Below are 22,769 nucleotides of genomic sequence, written 5' to 3' on the forward strand. Positions count from 1 at the left end.
TCTATGGTGGAAAGATAAGGGAGACCTTCATATTCTGAGAAATATCAAAGGGAAATTATGAAAACTCTATAGATTAAAAAAAAGAGAGAGAGAGAGAGAGAGAGAGAGAAAAAAAGCATTCATCATCACCTGCAAGACTGCAGAACTGTGCTTTGGGCACACTGGGATAGAACACCTTCACCGAGACCTTAGAACACAGAAGTTGATGGGAAAATTGATAGGCAACAAAAACTAGTTTAATTTACAATCCCATTATAAAGGATATAAGGACTGCAAAAGACCCTTATTTTAGATCTTGTACAGCTCTAAATATTAGACGTTACAATAATACTTTTGCTAGCAGAATATTACTGCATAGTGCTCTACAGCAAAGTTACTCTGATCAACTTCTAAGCATCCACTGCACGAAGAAACGATAACTAAAGACTGCAGGACCTGTTCTCTCTACTACTTACAACAGACTGGATGCTCAGAATCCTTAGATACTTTTGCAGGTATCTAAGGATTGCAAGTTTCTGTCTATGAGAAAAAGAATGTGATTTAAAAAGAATTTAGGGACCCTCATCTTAGAAAATACAGTAATCCTATTAGCTTTGGAAATGCACTCCTACACTCTTCCGTCAGTAGAATGGTGTACAGATATTTTTTCTACTTTTATCCTAAAACAGAGAACATATATTTCATCATTTTAATGTAATTTGTATTCAATTTAAAACAATGAATTATCTGAAATTATAAAGTAATATTAAAATAATTTAAACAATTTTTTTCCCGAACTCTCTGTCATAGAATTTTAGTACGTACGTACAGTGTAAACATTTATACACTTCTACATGTAATGGTACTTGACTTTTAGACCTTATATATTGCATCATAATTCACATCCACTTGTGTCCATAGCAGACTGAGAGAATCTGAATATAAATACATTAGAAGACTGAGAAAAATGAATTGTAAACTCACCAAAGACATAATAGGAAACATAATCTGGACTTTCTCTAAAATCTTCATAAGAAGACAACAAAGGCTAGCTAGGCAAAACATGTAAAGAAATAAACTTCAAACACAGTTCTCAGCAAGATTTATTTATGAGAAGTACAATAACGCAGGCACTGAAAAGCAAACACAATTCCATCCACTGTAAAACTAGAAAACTTATTCAACAAAGATACAAGAGATTAGTATTTCCAACTTCTGTTCTACACTTCTGTTATATAACCACGATATTTGCTATGTTTCCCTCCCAGATACTATGGTCTCCATACACTACTTTATTGATTGAGAATAGGTGCGTTCTTCCTTTTGGATCCCTTCATCTCTTGGGGAAAAGAACAAACATCTTTTTCTATAAGCAAAAGGCTGAGCAATAGTCTGAGCAACGTAATTGATATCTCTAAACTCCCTGTTGATAATCAGCAGTGTTGCTCACAAACCTTATGTACACAGATCAATCTATCCCAGTTACATCTGAATACAATGGCTGGCAATTGGCACTTATACATTCAGCTGGCTGTTTCATCTCATTTGAGAATGCAAAAGAGTGCAGTGCCCATATAAATAAAGTTATAAGTGGAGCCAGCATAAAAAACAATCTCATCAGAGCTTGAAGCAGAAGGCAAGAACAGAAGATGCTCTATCCATGAAAGCTGGTAAGTCATACATCAGCTTCAGGATATCAATTTCTGAAAACTGTAGGATAGGTTACGAAGGGGAATGTCAATTTTTCCCTGGATCAGTGCTTTCTGAAATGAAAGATACTAACACAGTTTTAAAAAACTAGGTATTTTTATAATCCTGTAATTTTTGAAATGTTTGATAAGTATTAATGGACTCATATATGTACTCATTTTATCATACTTGAATTGGATGTTCCGAGGAAAGGGCTGGAGGGGAAAAGAGGAGTAGTATCTGAGAAGTCTGAAAAATATTCAAGCTACGCATATATTTACATATTGTCACACTGAGCAATTTTTTATGGCACACATATAAAAAATCTCCTCAAATACATTAGACTCTCTTTCTTGCTTTTCAGAAAATGTACAAAACTGATTTCTTTTTCTTTTTTTCTTTTTTTTTTTTTTTGTATGCGTTTTTATTCGCAGTCATAAAGAATGCATGGTTTTAATTTAACTGCTCATTTTGAAGTCTTGCTCTCCTGGTGTTCTGCAGTGCTAAATATATGTCATCTTACATGCAGTCTTGTCAGGTACAAGCAAGCCAAGATAACAATTCATTATTAATAGCATCAAGAGGCTTTATTTGGTGATGAAAAATAAGAAAACTAAATAGAAAATCTTCTGTAAGAGGTCCTAACATAAAATCCCATACAATACACTGTACATACCTATCATCCCCTGTGAATGCACTTCACTAATACCTTAAAGAGCGAGTCCTACATAGTTCTACATTTTCTTTCACTTTCTCAATGTAAAAATTAAATTGAAGCACAATCTCCAGCACAAGGAGTTGGAAAAATCAGGAATAGGGATATCAACAAGAATGCAGCAGTGACTACAAAGCTTTTCATTCAGTGAAAATTATGTCATTTGTTTGTAAGTAGTGAGTGGCATTCCAAATAATATAAACAACAACAACAACAAATAACAACAAAAATAATGATTAAAAATAAATTCACAAACTTCACTGCAACCTTGTGCCCTCAATTTTTTGTACGGCTGAATTTCTTAACAGAAAGAAACTTAAGTTGGTATTGACTTCTAAAGTACAATTTTCTCTTGCTCCTGCATAGGTTTCACCCTTTAAGTCAGATACTCAATTTTCTTTAATTTATATTTTCAAAACCCAAAAGGACTGCACTCATTGATTTCCACTGAGAAGTTTCCCAATCTTTAAAATGTCATCTTTAGTAAACCACAGATTCATGGCTTGACCTCTTCCACTGTAAAAGGATTTCTTGGGGAAAAGGGAAGAGTGCAGATGGGCATAAAATTCAGTCTTTTCTATAGTTTTGCACCAAAAAAAAGTTAAATAAATATACCCCCATTATGTTTTTAAAGCTGGTCTATTAATTTCGAATTGCGTCTTGGTGGGTTTACTGTTGCTGTTTCTTTTTCTTTGAAAAAAAAAAAAAAGCAGGCCTCCAGCAGTTATACAATTTTTCTAGTTCATTATAACGTGGAATTTTTTTGGTTTTGCTTTGTATTCAGTTTGCTTGATCTACCCCCAACCTCATCCCTCCCCATTTTATTTCTCTACCACTTTTCCTCCTGGCCTCAATGAATACAAGATTTTTCCTCCTACAGGGGATCTTGTTGTTCAGAGATAAGCATGTGTGTCTGTAAGACAGGAAAAATAAATGCTTTAGTGGATGAATTCCATTATCTGCCAAATGGCCCTTGAAAGTTAATGAGGAATCTTTAGGCTGGTTCATTCCCCTTAAAAATAGAATCATCTATAGAATTTTTATACCTATAACAAAAAAAATTTAATTTTATGACCTGTATTCTTTTTAGCTCCTTGAATTGAGCTTACAGATAATTTCATTTTTTCTTTTTTGACTGTAGTAAATTGCCACTTTAGCCTTATAAAAATCAGTTTTTTATCTTGAAGTAAACTCGTGTAACATATTTCTTTTACATCCTGATGTATGTAGTGAGGGAAAGATAAGCGCTCATGAATCTTCCTTTGAATCAAAGGACATATGAGGATTGTGAGCACTCCAGGTGTGACCTCACCAGTGCTCAGTAAAAAAGAAGAATGCTATCCTCTACTTATTGTCAATCCTTTGCCTAATGCAGCCCAGAACATAATTTGTCTCCTACGTGGCAAGGGCACATTGATGGCCCCTGTTTAGCTTGGTGTCCACCAGAACACCCAAATCCTTTCCCACAAAACTGCTTTCCAATCAGTCAGTCCCAGCAAATATTGGTTTTGGGTTGCTTGCTCCTCCTCAGATAGACTTACACAGAGCAGTAATCTCGGAGGACATTACATAGTGATGAAGTTTTTAAACAATTACAGTTTTCTATAAATAAAAACAAACTTGTCTACATACCAGTATTTTGTATGTGTTCGCATATAGGTACGTAATGATTATTAAAAATTATATTTAACACATATTTATGTATATAAAATAGATATGTATACAAAACAGATGTGTATATGTTATATAAGTGACATTAATTTTAAAAGATCCATGTATTATGTGTACCTATTTACATATTTATTGCATAATTCAAAACTATGCTAAACTGTTATGGGTAGAGAAAACAGAGACACAAGAATGATGAAGAATCATGTAAAAATCTACAGATGAACAGATGCATAAACCCTCAAAAAATTTGTTACCTTCAATAGTAGTTGATTCACTCTGACAGAAAATAGGACTGAAACCCCAAAACATTTTTAACTGAAGTCAGGAAAAATTCAATTTTACAAAGCTATGATTGCAAGTAAAAATAGAGGCAGATGAACTCCACTAGACACAATGGTACCTTGCTTTCCCCCTGGTGACTGGCAGACCTTAACAGTGGACTCTTAGAAGCGTTCCCACTAGCATATCGCAGTTTCATCAGGAGTTCAGCTGAGAAATAAGAAAGGAATCACATTCTTTTTTTTTTATTCTTTTTTCTTTTCTTTTTTTTTTAAAAAAAAAAAAAAAAAACAGCATACAACAAAAACTTTTACCACACCAGTGACATAAGCATGCTGTAAATGCCTTGGGTGAGATTGTTCTGTATTTCTCTGTGTTTATCATTCCTGAAGCCAGATATAATAATTTACCTGAGGCTAGAGCAGAGTTAGACTTTCCTTGGCCAGGCTCCTAATCACTTCCTCAAGCAGCAAAAGTGAAAACAAACTATAATGATTCATTCTACTCATAAGGCTGTCTGATTTTTTATGCATTTGGGTTTCAATCTCATCACCACTCTTGCAAAATGTAAAAAGAATACAAGAATGCAATGTCTGCTCATCACACAGAACTAGCTAATATCATGCCTTATTACAGCAATATCTAGGACCAAAAGTTGCAAGACAGTAACTGAGAGACAAGTACATAGCACTCATTGATATTTATTTCTGCAAATGTTATCTTGGATTCTGGCAACATAATTCCCTGAAGCCAGGGATGACATCTTCTGGATAAAGGTTTCTTTTTGTATTTATCTTTACTATTCTCCTTTTCTTTATTTTTCGTACTCCATTATTTTCTCCTTGTTACATTCTTTCCTTCCTTTTTCCCACCATTATCATCTTCTTATCTCCTAGATCACCAAGCACAAAATATCCACAGCAGTTTAATTTCTGATCCATTATTAATTCTTTTTTCGCATGCAGCCCTTCTGCTACTCCACAGAGCCCATTGTGTTCCAGTGTTCTACAGTTAAGGGGAGCAAAAGTGTAAGTTTTTTGTTTATTTTGCTATTTACTTAAAGAGAATTGAATTTTAAACTGACAGTCAACACTGGGATGGGATGAGTGATCACTACTATTTTTTGGGAAATGTGAATGTATGAAAGCTTCAGAAGATTTGTCTCTCTATTTCCTAAAAATCTTGCTTTAGAAATATTACCAGCATACAATATTTAAAATCCATTCTTTCATTGAAAAATAGTTGCAGTCTTAGCAAGTGCTATTCTTTTTTCATTATGCCTTTCCTTTATAACTTAACAGCTAAATTCTTTGCAGAACACTGCCTACCTCATAATTGACCCTATAGGCCACAAAGCTTCTTTCATGCCCAAACATCCACAACTACTACTCTAAAATGTATGGCCATACTAACAACAAAGTAAATTTCAATAACAACGTAAAAGTACCCATTTCAAACAAAGTATTTTATTCTGCCCCATTACACAGACGCATCATGTTATTATACATGAAATGTTCAGCTGATTATCATATACCGCAAATAGTAAGAGACTACCATATGGTCACAGTCCATACAAAAGCACTAGACAAAGCCCCAGTATATATATATATATGGGTTTGTCCAATACAATCTATGATTTTTTCTCTTACCTCATTCAAAGGAACAGTAGTGTAGAAGATGAGTCATTCTTGCATTAAATGAGGTAGTAACAAGCTTGGAAGTGACTATTTTTCAATAGCTATAATTAGTTGCAACTTGTGTATGCATGACTTATTATTTTACCACTAAATTATGACACCATTTGTATGTAAAGTACAACTATAATCATTAGACTGTAATAGTCTAATGTGGAAAAGCTTTTAGAAACAAGGTATTATTTAGACTGAGCCAGCAATACGTGTCATTTTTATGTTCAAAAACAAAACACAAAAGCACAAGCTTATTCCAGGACTACATCTTATGTGATGCTGCATGTTCTTTCTGTGCAGTTGAATTAATTACACAACTTCATTAAGAAAAATATAATTTGTACCTGCCTTGTACCAGAAGACTCCTACTCCCATTATCCAAGCGAAGAACCTACATTTTGTTCCCCTTAAAATGAACACAAAACCAATGTAAATCATGGACTAAGATCTACTGTCTGGCTTAAATAAATCTGTAGACAGACCTAGATCTTAGTTTCTAACCAAGAAAAAAGGGATATAGCACAAACGTACTCAAGAGCAGGATGTGTTATACAGAGAAAGCTTGAAAGTAAAATTTACCATCCATATCTCCAGAGGAATCTCTCAGTTCTCACTGACTTCATTGGATGTTGAAAGTTTTCATTCATTTTGGCAGTGAAGCGGTTTTTGTGGAGAGTTTTGAACTGTTTCATATGATTTGTTATCTGACATGGGTAGTCCTCTGACAAATCTAGTCTGCATATTATTAAAAAAAAAAAAGTCTGAAGCAACCACTGAAAGTTAGAATTCACATTTTTCTACCCAAACAATGTCGGATGACATAATAGATTGTAACATACTGCCAAAGTTTTCAAGGAGTCATACAGAAGTCTTTTAAGTTTATGTCTCAAATGAGCTCTGAATCACTCAAATTCAGCATGAAATACTGGGGACAAATATGGGGGAAAAAAAAAAAAAGAGGGAAATCCTTTTGAATATGTAATCCCTATCTAAATAGTTGACCTTACATTAATGACCTTGTCATTAAATGGTGGTTTTTCAAAGTTGAAAATACTTAAGTCTGGCTTAATTCCCAGCATGTCTATTTCCTCATTGATGGAATATCAATATTCTTTCTTTTCTCTTAGCAGAGATGAAAATTTTTAGCTGTCTACTTCAGTCATGCAACTTTATTCAATGACCCAGTGTCTTTGTGGAGGCACTACCTCTGTTTGTTACTGACTTACGCCACGCACTTCAGAAAAACAGTAATAATCAAAGTGGAAGCAAGCATGAGTAGATGTATTCAAAAGTGTCTGCATTGCTGTTATCAGCAATCAGACTTTTATCTCTGTTATGTAAAGAGATGTAATTCACAAATACAAGCAGAAAGTGTCATTGAATTTGCTCTTGACTATTTAGTCAGAAATTTCATCATACTATTTTTCTTCTGTGTGGCCAAGCAAAATGGTGGACTTCCTCACATTTATTACAAATATGTTCCATAACAATATCCAACATAACCTCTTCTCTTATTTCTATACACATGCCTATTAAACACAGACGTTAATAAGACTTAAATTGGACCATAATCAACGTTGTTGCTATAAAAATGGAAATTCTGTCCTCAAGAAATATCAAGAAAAAGTTGAACCAAGATACATTAACATTTTGGTTCAGACAAAATAACAGTATAAATTGAAACAAAACTCCTATTGTCTCTATTTATTGTGCATTGGTTTTTCACACTGGATGGACTGAGTGGGCACAAATTAGATTCCATCAATAGAAAATCAAACTGAAAGCTCTGCTCCAGGTGTAAAACAAACAAACAAAAAAGCACAACTCAGTACCAATTCCCTAATACCACTATAAATATATTGCATAAATGATAGCAACATTCAGACCAGAAGACAAAACTAAGACTAAAATCTAGTCCAAAGAAAAAGCCCTGAATGGCACATACCATAGAAGAAAGTTCTTCAGCTTCAGTCTGCTGACGCTGTCCCACTGTAAAGAATTACATGCTGATGTAGCCAAGTTCAAAGTCTCCTCACCCTCTGGCCAGCATTTGGATGATTCCAAGATGAGCAGACAATGTATGGCTATCAAAAAAAAAAAAGTCATACAAAACCCAGCCAAAGATCTGTCTAGCCCTACATTCAGTCTTCAGCAATGATCAGAGTTCTGACACAAAGAAATAGACTAGGTATTGCTATTTCCTATGAATAATTTCCAATTCACAGCTCAGTAAAATCTTGAGCCAGAAACACTATATTAGTAAGCACAAGAGGAATTCATTTAGATTCATGCTTCTAGAAAAATGCCTATTTGTTTTTCATAAATCCTAAGTACCCACAACAAGCAAGAGGCTGTAAGAGTTACCCACAAACTACATGTAAGTTTAAGAATCAGTGTTGTTAGTTTGTTATGAGACTTACCTGAATTATCTGATCTTCTCCATGCTTTTTATGCAAAGAGTGAATAAATATTTTTAACCTCTTTTTGACCTTCATGTCTTCATTGGCCTCTGCTACATAGACTCTCCAATTTTCCTAGCTGGAATTTCTCAAAACACTAAGCAACTCCACAATAAAGAAAATGGAATTGTGATGCACCTGACCTGACAGATCCTTTCAGTTCCCAGACACTTCCTGGGTGCCAGAATATTTTTTCTGCCATCAGTAAAGGCTGTCATACCAGCCTGTTTTTAATTAATACAGTTTTTATTTCTCAGCTTCCCAGTCACGAGAGATTACAGTTTCCACTGGCTTCAGGTTGAATCTGCCACGATTCACAGAAAGGTGTTAACCTTTTACGCTGCGGTAAAACTTCAACCTCTGCCCGCTTTTTCAAATCTTTTTTTTTTTTATTTCTGTCCTTCTATGACAAAATATATTGACTTCATTAGGGCACTCAACCAGAAAGTTGTTTAGGATGAGTATTTTGCAATATACAAAAGGACAAATACAGTAGGTATAAGGAAGTTACCATGAAATGTATTTGCAGTTCACACATTGATTCAGTTAATACTTCTAATATCTGACCATTTTTCAACATCCCAGAAAATACTCTATGTCGTCAAGAAATGTTGCCACCTTTATTACCTGATTTACTTCCCAGATCATTAATCATTATCTGTTCTCAGACTCATTTCAAAGGAACTCACATCATAAATCGATTTTTTTTTTTTTCTTTATTTTGTTTTGTTTCCATTTTGGTGAGAGATGTAAACAACATCCTCAGTTTAGGGCCTTTTTTAGCCATTCACATAGGCACTAGCACTAGCTGAGCCACTCCTCAACCATTTCTCAAGGTCAGGCAGGGACTAAAAGGATGTGGGGTGCTGTGTAACCTGTAGGTCTAAAATTTTATCTAGGATATCTGGGAGAATTTAGTTCTATGCTCAGTTTGCACAGAATGAAGTTCTCTCATCAATGAAAAGCTGTGTGTATACAGCTATGAAATGTGCCCGGCCATGGTATGTGTCTAAGTGTTCATTCTGTTCCCCTCTCCCCCCCACAGAAAATCTTTTAAAAATGTCTTTGGCTTTCAATTTGATAAAATTCAAGACACTGAAATAATGAGAATTCTCCCCAACACATCTCAGGCTGGAAATAGGTATATTGTGAAAAATGACCACAATCCACTATGATTAGATCTTTATAAACGTGAAAGTCCTGAAGAATTCTTAGAGAACTGTGAGGGTTTTTTTTTAAGATCTGTTTATTCTCTTCCTATCAAACAGAGTTGCCTCCATAGTCCTATGTCTCTACTGAAGGTCAAAATATTAAAGAAAAGTTATATTGGTATCTTACAATATCAGGAAGATATTTCTGAAAATAAAAATGAGCATATACAATATCTCTAAAGAAACATGTTTCTTCACCAGTCTGAAGACTTTGTCATGTTTTAGTTCTGAAAAATGCCGTGTCGAGATCTTTGTGATCCACTGACATTCCTCTGCTTTATTAATTTTACTTTAGTCTCTTAGACAGATTTTGTCAGAAAAGTTTCATCTCCTGACAGCTGACTTCTATCTCTCCCATGAAGGCAGTTCCAAGATTTAAATAAGCCATAGGAAGTCTTTATGAAGACATACTACGATTCATCTAACACTTACCTAGATAGCAGCATAACCCTAATGCATTAATGCATCTCACTTTTAAAACCTCTAAGGCTAATAGAGTTAGCCTCTTAGAGTTAACAATAGAGTTAGCTTTACAGTTAACACTTTAACTCCACATGAGAGATTAACTGACAAACTACGTGCAGTGAAGAAATAGGTGGGAAAAACCCAAATTTATACCTGGACCTATAGTTAAGTTACAAGAAAATAGAAAGAAAACATTTCTAAAAGCAACTAAACCAATGAAAAAGAACAGAGAGACAGTTCAATTCGAACTTAAAGTTAGCTGTACTGATATTTATTCAAGCTATACAGGAAATACATAACACTCTCATCTTCCTGATTGGTATAAGTAGAAATTACAGTCTGATTCTTACTGTCGCATATTTGTTTCACTGCTACTATTAATTAAGTAAATATATTGTCATCTTCTTCCTAGTTTTACCAAACATAGCTGAAAATGTTAGTTTTAATTCCACTTATAGCCAGAGATAGTCTATCTCTGTTGATCTGGGAACATTCAAAAGCTATCTGTCAATTCAATTTCAATCACATTTTGTTCAGAGCTTTAGTTGAGGTAGACAAAAATAAAAACACTCCACTATACTGTTTAGTGGAGAAGTAGTAGTAGATTCACAAATGAAAATATAGATTTACACATTTCAAATCCTAATTGTCTGCATTTTGGTCATTTTGAAATATATTGGTTTTTGAAATATACTAGTTGAAGATATCTCTTCCTACCAATATGTTTTAAGATAAATAATAATCCTGCAAATAACTGTAAGGTTCTATTACTACACAGTCTGTTAATCTACATGCTAAGATTACATGAAATAAAATTACCAAAAATTGCCTAACTACAATCTCTAGCTTTCCATATAAAAGCTGAATCAGGTTTGTGAGATAATGGAATTAAAACTTGCTTCTCAAGAAGAGAACATCCCTTGGATATATGCTAATATCAGCCCTTCAAGTAAAAATAAAAGCTTCCTGTCACATCAGTTAGCATCATCATAATCATTCTATGTTTTTGTTAAGCAAGTAAAAATGCAGAGGTGAGCCTATCTAATCCTACATACATCACATTTCACTCTTAGGATAATTCCAATTCAGCACATGAAATGCTTGTTTTGGAAGACATTAACGATCACCCAGCTCCAATCCCTCTGCCATGGACAGGACTGCCACCTACTAGATCAGGCTGCCTAGGGCTCCATCCAACCTGGCCTTGAATGCCTCGCAAGGATGGGGCACCCACAGCTTCTACGGGCAACCTGTTCTGGTATCTTACTGCACTCTTAGTGGTGAGTATGTTCCTCCTAACATCTAACTTAAATCTCTCTTCTTTTAGGTCAAAAATGTTCCCCCCGGCCCTATCACTTTTAGACTATGTAAAAAAAAAAATAAAAATAAATTGCCTCCATCTTGCTTATAAACTCCTTTTAAATACTGAAGATATCTATGAGAAAGATATATTTCTTACAAGTGATAATAGACTGGGTAGTCTATTTGAAAAACTTAGCAAAGCAAAATTCCATCACTTTTCAGCAGTGCTTAATTTGGATAAGGGCAGAACACTCTGATCCTGATGTGTGCTGAGCACATCTGTTAAGGTGCTGAAGGCAGTCAATTACAATCAGCCCACCTGCCAAAGCCATTCTTAGTTCTGGTGTAGAAAAGGTTGGCACAGGTCATGTGAATGCCTTATTCCAGCCCAGCTGGGGAGTACTTGAACTCATTATTACACCACAAATATGCCAAGTTGTTTCAGCATAGTTACAATAACTCCATAATGTAGAGCTCCGTGTGGTAGCTGTATTTGCCCAGAAGATTAGTGTTAATTCTTCACATCTTCATTTTACACTCTATTATCCCATCTTATTTGTAGAATTTAGTCTCTGGATTTATATGTTATCATGCTGTAAGCTTTGAAATAACAAGGATTTCATTACCACCTAAATTGTACCATCAAATTCTTCTCCATACGTTAGTTGCTTTTACTGAGAATTGTGAAGTATGTTGTAACTACGCGATTTACAATGGGCTGGTTTGTTCTTTTTTTTCCCCCTTTCTCAAAGTCACTGTTACTTTGGAAAAGCACAACATAAAATGCAAACAAGCTTGCTTACAGTTATAGAAGTACAGATCACAACCTGTTCTAACTGCTCAGATATGTGCATTTGTGTAATGTCTGTTCTGGCAGTACTAGGACTCTGGCAGATGGTAAGTTTTTCACAGTGCTGTAAAATTGAGTTTTGCCAAGAGATGGGAAGGGAGAGATGATAGGGAGTGAACTAAAATTCAACTTGTAAGCTCTGGAAGGCAACTGTTATATTTTACCATCTCATATTAATTGCTTCATTACTAGAAATCTCTGATGAATTGATTTAGCACTCTTATCCTAGGGTATCCATTCATATTTACATGGCTTGAAGCATGTTACTAAGGTTAAATGATATTTTTTAATACCAATGCTTTACTTTAACATAAACCATGAAAATTAGCTGTAGTCAGAACAAAAATACTGTAACCTGACTTGCACAGAAATGTAATAGCCTAATTTTAATCAGACTCATTTCTCTCTGTACTTCAAGTCCACAGCAAAGCTCACTGAGCATACATATCCAGCTACAGCCAACACTGGAGAACACCACTCCCTTCAAATGATTTCTTCCTCACTATGCCATCAAAACTGCAAAATCCACAGCTGCAAAATGTTCTCAGATGTTATTCCACAGTGAACCTCAGAGAGATTTTAATGAAGTCAGTACTTACCTTCTCAGCAGATTAATACCTTCAAAGACTTGTCATAATTTAATATATTTAAGTTGCTTGATGACAAAGATAACAGTAAATTTAGCTTTCTCAAGAAAGAAAAGTAGTGCTTTTTGTGTGATTACACTTGTCCCATGGCAGAGAGTAGGAATAGTGCAAATAACAGCTGTAGTAAAGTTCTAAGAGTTTAAAAACTTTTTAAAATTTATGTATTTTACACACAATTGCTTTATAAATCTGAACTAATAAAGTTCCCTGCATAGAGGAAAGGCAGCAGCATTATAATTCTATATAAAAAGTCAAGAAGTATAAGGAAAATAGGTTAAATAATATCCCAGACACTAGGATAGGTCTATGATTCAATATGACTGATTTCCAGACCTTTGCTCCACTACTATTTTCCAGTTAGTGATTTGCAGACTCCAGGGGAGGAGTGGCCTATGAACAAATTCCAACTAACCTATGAAAGAAGATCAACAAACGCACAATAACACCATTTGATAGAGCAAAATCTCAGCTGGCAAGCCTTATTTTTCAATATTATCACCACCATTAGCTATACGTTTTCACCAGGGATGAAGAAGAGTCTGCATGCCATAATCACAAAAATCTGCACCACTGGAGGTGACCTGCTGTCAACACCAATGAAATTCTCTGGCCACCACTTCACTGTGCTCACATCCACTGTTTGGTCCCTATAAGCACTCAGTAAGCATTGATGTATGTCAGTGGATATTTTTCTGCATGGAGGGATTTAGTGAAACACCTTTGCTTCATCCTCATTTCCATGTCAGACTGCCCTTCTGCTGCCATCTGCCACACAGCAACAAAATATAACAGAATATTGGAGGGAACATTCCACCTCTGCTGCCATAACATCAACATCTGCCTCTAAAGATGCCAACATAATAAGATAGGAGGCATTACTTTTGAAGCAGCTCTTACATAATTCTGTTTAGATTAACATACAGGAATCACTTCCATTAACCACATCAGAACAGTAATTCTATTATTATTTGCAACTGTTAAATTGTAATTGCAGTCAATGAGGGATACAGTTATTAAATTTAAGTATGTGATGCTTGCCTGTAGGTGACACTGTCACTTCTAGTGAAGATGCTACTGCATCTCCATTACTAAGCGTTATTCTTCCAGAAACATGCCCTTCTCACAGAAAGCCACCCATCTTTCATCATAGTTTAATTGTTGCCCACTGTATCAAGAATTAACAGCCCAAAGTAAGCAGATTAACACCAGTGAGCCAAAGAAGTTATTTGAGACTGTGCTGCAGATCGTGAGAACATACAGGAAATAAGAAACTTGCAGTCTTGTGGAGAGGAGGTCCTTCAGAACCAGAAATTATAGGGAAACAGAATGGCTGCTTATGTCACAGAAACAAGCAAAGATTTCAGAAGGAAGCCTGTGACTGCTTAACTGAACATCGGTCACCAGCATTCAATAGAGAAGGGGACAAAAGAGCTTCGCCTCCTGCATTATTTATAGGTAATCAAAGGAGACTGTACCCCAGAGATGAATAAAAGTTTTCAGAAAATCTGCTTTCCCTATTCATCGTGAGAGCCACTGCATTAACATGATACATGCTCTCTCTGGTTCTGCTTTCTGTTGCAATGCTCTAGCTGGACAAACAAAATAAAAAATAAGAAGCCAGTTATTTGAATTTCTTCTCTTAGCAAACTAATTATAGTTAGTGCTCACAAACTAAATAATAAAAGTAGAATATAAATTAATGCACAATATTTCTACCAGATAGCACATATAACATTTCCTATAATTATCATTCATATGATCAAGCCAAGACCATTTATTTTGCATAGATAGACTGTAATCTCTATAATGTAAATCTTCAGAGAAAATCTAACACACACAAATAATAATAATACTCTTTTCTTATATAGTAAATGACAAGTTTGTATTTTATTTGTAAGCCAGGTAACTATTTGTGAGACATCTAATTCTTCTAAAAGTTGGCACAGTTACATGATTTCTCAGTGAACATTAAATATGATCTATTAATTACAACTACATGAAATAATATAACCTGAAAGAATACACATTATCAACTATAAAGCATGACAATATGCATTTATAGTTCTTTATTTTCTGGGACTGAGTTTCTTCTTCTCACACAGGTGTCTCCAGTTAGTTTTTTTTCCAAAGCACAGTTACTTTTCAGTTTTTCTTCAAGTTCTATTTATTTAGATAAGAGACACGGGTCCATTTCTAAGAATTAGAGTTCAGGAATCTTGACCTGTCTTGGACACAGCATGCTTGGTGTCACTGAGACTAACTAGAAAGCATTAAAACTCTTCCACCACACAGCTTTCAGTCCGGCCTACTGATTTTTGCAAATCTCCTGATGTGCTGCATCTTTACTAATGGAACATAGCTGTAACAATGATTCATTTAGATTAACGAAACAATAGAGATTTACTTTTTGTTGAATGCAATATTTCTCTGTTTCTATTGAACCTTCTACACTTTTTTCACTAGTTTATATATTTCAAGTATTAGTTGGAAAGGAGGGCAATTTCTTTACTAACATGCATCCTCACATGCATGAGAAGCTGCAGACTCCTCTGGTTTGCAGCAAAGAATGCAGCAGATACAGGTAATAAGAACAGCATTTCTGACATGTCTAAAAAGTCCCTACTGCTAACAGCTGATTGTACATTACCTTCCATGTATATCCTGCAGATACTGTGTCATATTTTGTGTATAAGAAAATATTGCACATATATGTCATGTAGGAAATATGCTACGCTGGAGTCCAAAATTAACTTTCTTTTATCCATTCTCTACCCCCAAAAGTTCAAGATCTCTTACCAAAATCAATCTAACAGAAACATGGAATTCACAAGGTGTCATTTTGATCACCTGTTTTCATTAGAGTTAAGGATTCTATTTTAAATACACGAGGTTGTTTTTTTTGTTTGTTTTTTATGCCCCTTCCTCTCACGGTTAATTACTCAGCATAGAAGAATGATTTAATACTGATCTAGAACAACATTTTTAACTTGACTTATTTAAACTAACAAGAAATCTTCTCATGAGCTTAAATATCTATTTGCTTTGTGATCTAATCATATGCTCACATCTATTTTAGATTACACAGACATACTGAATACATCTTAGCATCCTTATAAACCAATCCTCCCATTCTCCATAATCACATTAGCCACTGATTACACTTATATCAAATTAATTAATCTTTAACAAATACACATAATGAATTATGTTCTAGGAAACAGGTGACAATATTAACTTGAATTGGATGGGTATGCTGACTCCATGCTGTAGATCTGTTTTTCTGTTTTCATTTTTAAGCAAGTTTTATATAAGCTATCTGGAGTCTGACAGCTCCTAGTATTCAATATGGGAAAGATTTATAGAACAACATCAGATGCAAATTCATTTCAGGTACTAAACTACAAATTCACATCTGATGTCAATTACACTGTTTTTTGTGTGCTGGCGAAATTCTGGAAAGAGACTATCATTTAACTGAGCACAGAACTCCGTCATTCATATAAAAAAAAAGTGCTAGGAGTGAGTTTTTCAAACTTTCTCTATCAAATCTATACTTCTGAATGTTTTCATGTTTCCAAGAAACAAGACCACATAAAGCTAGTTAATCTAAAGCACAACTCTATTTTGCTTTATATAGCCATTAAAATGTTAAAATAATGTATATCCAGTGTGCATTTTCAAAACTATATTTGATGAAATAGGCTTCCAGCCAGTTCTCTCTTTTTTTTACTATTTTTTTTTTCCTACTAGGAATTTTAATCTACAAGAACATTTTACATTCACACAAACCTACAGATATAGGTAATACTCTGACTAATAACCACCTGAGGAAGACTGAGATTTAATTTTATTCTTTAACTTACGATTGGAAAAAATAATTCCAGATGAAATGCAATTAGACAACAACACGCACAGCAGTATTTATGAATTTATGAGTTAAGTATCTGGAACTTTTAATCTGGAACACTTATCTGGAAAAAGTATAAGTAACAGGATCATTTTCAGTCAGTTTTAAAAAGATGTTTTAAGTCTTTCAAAAGACACCATAATCATTTTCCAGTTAATGATGGATAAGTTTCTTAACCACAAATAATTCACTAATTCACAATCAGTTCGACAGAATTTATGCTTCTTGTAATGTTTCTCTCTCTCTCTGGTAAGATTTGTTGCATTTGTGATATTATAAGGGATTCTCAGCATTAACATTTTTACCTCAATTTTTTTTTCCTTTGTCTTCCGGTTAAACCAGACATCACCAACAGTAGTCACACTTGATTGAAGCTGAATCTCTAGCTATTTCATTTTATTCTCAATTTAAGGATCAGGGTTTTGCAAGATAATATTTTAGGGAGCAGCCAATAAGCAAGCAGGTTAATGGCTTAGCATACATAACACCTTCATAAGTAGGGCAAAATCAAAGTAATGATAAAACTTCATGTTTCTGTTTTCTCTCCGTTTTAAGGATGCCTTGAAGAAAAAGAGAGAGACTGAAGTTTCCACAGAGTGGCCTTTGTTATCCTAGTGTAAGTGGTGCCTGTACTGACGAGATGAAGCTGAAAGCACCGAGACCATAAAAACACTCCAACATACAGTTCTAATAACAGATAAAAGAAAGACAATATAAATTAAAGCCACGTATGCATGAAAGAGCAAACATGGAATATAATTTTCAAGTGATAGCGAGCTCAGAATTTATGCTGGTCACTCTTCTGCTGGAAAATACTTCTTGCAGCCAAAGACAGATAGGAACTCAAGATTACAATTACTTCATGATATTTATACATGACCAAAACAAACAGACGCAGTTGCTCTGACATCATAGAAGATGTTAACAAACACATTCAAAATACAGAAACACCAATTTTGGAAGCTGAAAAGCAGCAGAACAATGAAAAGACTGAGGTTTTATAGTGCTTTAGAGAAACTTTCCTGGAGATTAATTCTTAGATTTAACCTAGGTAAATTTAGTATGCAAGCTGAGCACCTGGGATGAACTGAGGCTTTGAATCGGCATCCAAGATTCCAATGAATCTTGGAAAAGGATTTGGAAAAGATTCAATACAAAAGTTATTAAAAAAATACTTCACTAACCGGATAATAAAACCAGTAAGAGAGTTTCAATGAAACCAGAAAGGAGTATATTTGAAGTTTTCACCATCATAGGAAATTCAACTAATACAGACTAAGTACAGTGTATGCTCAATTATGTTACAAGCTAAGTTCTAAAGGCCTGAAGTTTCAATCCTAAAGTTAGGTAGCAAATGATAAAGACAACTTGTGAAACATCTGAAACTGATTTTAAGATTGTGCCATGAATATATACTTCATCTAACTTTTACAACTGAATAAAAAAGCATTTTGACAATCACATCAAACCTATAAAAAAATGCAAGTTCAGAAGAAAAAGAATCTAGTTCAGTAGCAAATATTTGATACCTGACAATCATTGCATGAGAAATAGCAGTTCCAAAAACAACTAACAGTTTGAATGTTGGCTAGTTAGAAGTTAGAAGTTATAAGTGTAGAAGTTAGAAGTGTATATCCTGAAGTTCTGTGAGGACTAAAGCATTCTCTTCAATTGCAGGAGAATATCTGAACACCAGACAAGCTGAGCAATAACATATGCAGTTAAACCTGGTGGAATAATGAAGTGTATGAACTATAGCCACATGGAGACCAATAAGAAAAATTTGTTCTATTAAGCACTTAGGATGTTGAGCCACTAAGTATGCTAATTACTCCCCAGTGTATGGTAGATTGAAGTGAATGGTTTAGCTAAAATTACCCAGCATCTGTTACATGCCAATGACAGTTTTTATCATCTTTCTTAACTGAGAACAGCATCATCACATGCGCCAGACTATAAGAAGCAACTCAGAATTATTTCAGTCTTCCTCCTATGCATGGTTATAGTTTCAGCTTCACAACATATTACAAAATGGCAATGTTCATGATTCTAACTGTATAGAAGATTTGAACCACATAGCTCAATCTGCTTAAAGCACTTTATCTACATTAAAGAGGAATGGGAAACAGTAGATAGGCAAAAAACGTATAACCATAACCTGCAAAAGAACTCAATAATTTTAAAGCTCATCTTTTTGCTGCTTCTTTTTGAAGGAAGTATCAACACATTCTTTCAGAGAGTAGCTGAGCAACTGCTTATGATACAAGAAAGCCCCTTTATGTTAGGTCCACACTTAGACAAACTGGGAAATGGAGGGGTGTGGAGAAGGGAGGGATGTCATCTTTTATAACTCCACGCTTCAGTGTGTGAAAAAGGACGGAAGAAGGAATCCATGTACTGTGACATCCTGAATGTTACAGGCTTCTAAAAAAGGTTTATCTAAGTAAGATAATACTAAATAACAATGGCCATGACATCAAATGATCATCCTATCTATCCCACTTGCTTCTCTTTTCTTCACAGTGATAAGAAGTTGAGGGAAAGTAAATTTGTGCAGCTCTAAGAAATATGTATTTTCATCATTTCTTCATAGCTACAGGCCACCAAGGGAGCAGACAGAGTGACGTCAGTCTCTAGATATCCACCCTGTACTTCTCTAGCCATAGAGAAATCCAGAGAAGAGACCAGCAGCCAGCTTTCAATAACCTTCTACAAGGATGGAGGCAAGGGAGAAATGCTGTTTTACATAACTTAGATTAGCTGTGTCAAATCACAAATCAAATCTATTGCCTGGTGGCAATGTATTTCTGATTCAAATCAAGAAGTAATCATTCTTAACTGGTACCTGTCATAAATGGAAAAATAAAAGCAATAGGAATAAAACATTATGTCTCAGTCCAATTAAATCAGATTTCACAGTCCATGTATTCAACATTTTAAAAAGGTAAATTTGAAAAATTATAAAAATTGAAATTTAGAAATTGATAGGAAAACTAAATATTTAATTCCCTTTTGGTGGATTTTTTTCACACACACACACAAAAAAAAAAACATAGAAAAATAGCCCTTTTGTTCTTCTATTTCAACTGATGAGACTGAATATAAAAGAAGATAATTTTATCTAGTTTAACTCAATATTCAGTAATTCTTTCATATATTTCTTTAGATTATATGACTTATTCAACGTATTCAAATTGAATCAGTCCTTTTACTGTCTGAAAAGATTGTAGCAATAAGCAGCTGTAATCAAACAAACAAAAAACACAAGAATTTGCTAGCACACTATGTAATTTTTTTCCTATATCGTCTCAATATTTAAGCATTTCAAAAAGATTTTCATACATTTCTGTCCTTAAATTTTTAGCTTTCTATTCAAAGAAGCTAATAAGAGAGTAAAGCCTTATGACCATAGAGGAAAAAAAAATCAGCACACTCCTTTTGGAACAGACTTCTAATAGTAACCAAAACCATAAAGCAGCTAAGAATTTTAAAAGAAATTAAAAAAATACAACTCTATGAGAAATTTCCAACTATATAACAATGCAACAAAAGTTTGTTGTACAAGCTACACCTTCTATTTGTCAAAGTACTAGAAAGTACAGATTAGAATTAAAAGTTACTAGAAAGCCTGATCAAAATTAAAAAGTTGCGTATTTACCATTAATGACAGAAATAGAACAAAGTGGTACAAACTAGAAAGTAGATTCTTTCATTTTGATTATAATCATGTGAGGATTCTTCAGGTAACCTGTCTGATTAGAGTTCAGTATTTACATCAACGTGTTTCTAGGCAGATTTAGTAGTCCTTATAATAGCAACAACGGCTGAATCTTCTTGCTCATAAAATGTAAAGAAATTCTGAATAATAAAACACCTGATGTACATTAGGCATTGCATCTACTGTTTGTGGGCTGGTTTTCAGCTAAATCTTAGGCATCTTCACCACTGATGCAAAAACCACATTACCCTTACAGCCAACTATTATCTGCTTAAATATGCACCAAGATTCCTTCTGAATTTAGTTATTTTATGTGCCAGAATCTCTCTTTTCTCTCTAAGAGGAACCACATAGCAGAACTTCACGCTTGTGGCCACAAATGGACTGCAGATCAGCTGGCTGTGTGTAATAAAAGTCAAAGCTCACAGTCTAAGATTTTTCATATTTTGCATTTACTGAAATACCTGTTAAAGTTCTACAAGATATAACTGCAAATAAATAAATGTATCAGAACAACTCTAGACCACTTTAAGTTGCAGATAAAAAGGAAAAAAAAAGGATGTTTTATTTAAATTTATCAAAGTTAGCTCTCCAGCAGAAATATTTTTTACAATATTTAAACTGCAATTAAGAAATACATGATAGTTTACCTCGTACTGGTGATAGTTTATTTAAAAATTCTTCAAAAATTTCCAAGAAAGCTAAATATGTATACAAGCTGAACTAGAAGTTCAGACACAATGGTTTTCTGACAGCTGTATGAATGAACCTAAAGATCTCATGGTCTTCAGCAAGTACAAAATATGTTTTCTCTGGATGTATCCTTGAAAGGACAACCTTCTGGAATGATCTTTACTTAATAGTAGTAATTGAATTACAAACACCAAATTTCAAACCTGCTCAGAGCAAATATTCAGAAAAAGTAGTATATCCACAAACCTTATAATGACTGAGATCACACTGTAGCCTCAGTTTCATTATCAGGATTTTCCTTCTAGCACTTCTAGGTCTGCTCCAGAAGCAGTCCATCTGACAAGTCCATTTCCCAAAGGTGGTATAAATTCTACATAAATCAGAAGAAAATAAACAATGAAAAAAGGCTTTCTATGGAGGATTCCTCCTGAGAAGGTTTAAAGTGTTTTCAAAAGACATATTAATATACTTAGTCTATACTTGTTTTTTAAAAAACAGTATTGCAGGGCAAGTACACTTTCAGGAATCTGGACTGTAGTCTTTCCCTGTCCCCACTATTTGCCAGTTTAAAAATGCTTCCCACAATGACAGTGGAGACAAAAGAATAATCTGGCATGCGCACAATAATTTCATTGAAGAAGCCATTTTTTATTCCAGACTGTCACAAGTAAGCAAGAAAAATTCCATGAGAAATCTGCCTGTCTACAACAGTCTCTGGGGAAAACAAAGTCTCTGTTGATAGGTAACATTCGTACTTTTCTGTAGGAAGTACACTTCACTAAGATTCTAATTACATCTTTGTCAGCTTACAGCTGTTGACAAACATAATGAACGGATGGCTCATTGTCTTAGGAAACACACTGGAAACTGAGCCAACAATTTCTGGAACCAAAAATTATGACTAAAGCGTGATGAATTCTCAAGCACAAAACAACCCATTTTGCACTACAAGACAGTACAGATTAAGAGGTTTGTTCTGTATATTTACTGTTAGTAAAAAAAACATATTTGAAAGTTGCTTTCAAATACACAATAACTTAAAAAAAAAAGCTAAAAGGAAGTACCAATTTGTCAGACTGATAAAAGCAATTTCAAAGTCTCTCAGGATCCAAGCTCTATGACAGCCACAGATAACTCAAACTTCACTTTTTGTTACTAAGAAAAAAGATCAATTTCAACCTGCAATTTTCCACAAGTACATGGACACCTTAATTACACCCTTCAAAAGCAAACAAGAAAAAATTAGGGAGGGTGCTAAGGAAACTTTTTTTTTTTAAGATTTTGTTTGTTATTGGAAGGTTTCATCAGTAGTATTGACTTACTCTTACCATTTTCAATTCAGTTTGATCCTGAATTGCTTGTCCTTCTGTTATTTTTTCTTCTTGAGTCAAGTTTTTCATCAGTCCTCCTAACCTGTATCTGGGAAGCCACTCTAAGGCTCACAACACTTTAAATTTTGACTGGTTATACAGTAAGTTCACAGTCCAAATTTACAC

The 22,769-nt window shown here is 34.4% G+C and overlaps 1 long non-coding RNA gene across 1 annotated transcript; it reads right to left on the minus strand.

Moving 5' to 3' along the window:
- Nucleotides 1–4,355: 4,355 nt before the first annotated feature.
- Nucleotides 4,356–21,604, minus strand: LOC149918484 (uncharacterized). The gene is made up of 3 exons (XR_016465516.1): nucleotides 21,520–21,604; nucleotides 7,967–8,105; nucleotides 4,356–4,543 (listed from the first exon to the last, which is right to left on the minus strand). It is a non-coding gene; the product is annotated as an uncharacterized LOC149918484 (long non-coding RNA).
- Between the last annotated feature and the right edge of the window lie 1,165 nt (nucleotides 21,605–22,769).

This window comes from Phasianus colchicus, chromosome 3, assembly GCF_987193195.1.
Source record: "Phasianus colchicus chromosome 3, bPhaCol1.hap1.1, whole genome shotgun sequence".
In the NCBI taxonomy this organism is placed as follows: Eukaryota; Metazoa; Chordata; class Aves; order Galliformes; family Phasianidae; genus Phasianus; species Phasianus colchicus.